Here is a 1,854-nt window from a genome sequence, read left to right on the forward strand (position 1 = left end):
CAATGTTTTCACCTGGTAGCAATTCCAGGCGAAGCGATAGCTAAGGTTATGTAATTGTTTGAGGTCCGAGGCCGAGGTCGACAAAGAACTCCAGTCGTTTCTCTCTGTGCCAAATGACGACAATGGGAAATGCCCCGTGAAGCCAAGTTCTTATCCACTTGGGCTCTCCCTCTTCCTCTGCTACCATCAGCGGATTGCGAGTTTAATACTTTCAGAACTGGAACGTCGCTTCCCATTCGAACGACGTGGCCAAGCCAGCAAAACCGCTGTAATTTCATTCGATATACTATGTCCACTTCGTTGTAAAGCTCATACAACTCATCGTCTGCGGTACTCCCGTCGCCAACGCGCAGAGGCCTGTAAATCTTCCCTAAGATCTTTCTCTCCAATACTTCAAGAGCCGTCTCGTCGAATGTTGTCATTGTCGAATCTTCTGCGCCATATACTAGCATGGTCATGATGAGTGACTTATAGAGTGTGGTTTTTGTACGTCGAGAGAGAACTTTACTCCCGAATTGCCTATTTTTCCAAAGTTGCATTTGTTGGCTAGAGTGATTCTGCATTGGATTTCCATACTGACATTATTATCGGTGTTAATGCTGGTTCCCAAGTAAACGACATTCTCTACTTTCTCGATATTACAACTGGCAACAGTAATGTGGGTGTCAAGGCGGGACTGCTCTGACTCTTTGTTTGATGACAGGAGATACTTCGTCTTGTCTTCGTTGATCACCAAACCCAATCGCTTTGCTTCTTTACTCAACTTGGAAAAGGCAGGACAGACTTCGACGTTTTTGTTACCGATGATATCGATGTCATTGGTGTACACCAGAAATTACACGCCAGGAGTTCACAATAGTAATTGTAATCATAATCATAATAATATTATCTGATGTTATTCAAAATTTTTTTACTCGCAATACACTTAGGCCAAAAACATAGTGGGGCGAGCGAAGCATCGAGCAAAGCGTTGATTTCAAACGCATATGTTTCAATGGGGTAGCCATATATCTAATACTTCTATATTGATAGTAACGTATCTTCACTATGTGTTTTTATTCCGCAATCAAAGGGAGACAGCCTATCAAATAAATGTTTGCTTGTGTTAGTATAAATGTATATTTGTGAACTATTACAAACAAACCACTGTCAAGTCACTCCAGGAGCGGTTTAAATTACAAATATTAAAAAAATAGAAAAATAAAATAACCAAATATTTTTTCCTGAACGTGATTGGGGCGAGCTTTGTGGTAACCGGCGGATTTGAATAAGCCGTAAGAGATATATAAGTTACACTTGAGGCGATTACCATAACCACTCTTAAAAGATAGGATGAGAGGATCCGTGCCCTCCATTCCAGAACCTTAGCCAGCATGTAGCGTCTGCCCGTTTTCCCTGATACGGCTCATTTTTAAGTAAATAGTATAACATACTGACGCGTGCAACACGATTCCTTTTTCCTTACTTTTTTTTCAAAAGTTAAACACAATTTTTTTGGCTTTAATTAATTAAATTAAAATTTAATTTTCCAAAATTTTGACGATTACTGCACCGCTCCTGATTTTTTATTCTTTTCAAATGTCATTCTGAGTACATTGGTTGGTTGGTTTTCTCGTTCTATCATTATATATCTGCGGATGTACTTTTAACGTACTGCCAATATAGAAGTATTACATATATTGGGAGAGCGTATAGTGAAGAGCAAAGCGTACACACACTTTTTTAATTGAAGTTTTACTCGATGAAAGCTCTTCGCTTCAATTTTAAGTTTTCATTATTTCATTTCACGGGATATTTTTATGTTTTCGTTACGCTTTTTATCATTTCTTCATTTATATCCGTAACTTTTTATTA

Source organism: Rhagoletis zephyria, unplaced genomic scaffold (assembly GCF_001687245.7).
Source record: "Rhagoletis zephyria isolate East Lansing unplaced genomic scaffold, Rhagoletis_zephyria_1.1 Rzeph_scaffold_01446, whole genome shotgun sequence".
Lineage (NCBI taxonomy): Eukaryota > Metazoa > Arthropoda > Insecta > Diptera > Tephritidae > Rhagoletis > Rhagoletis zephyria.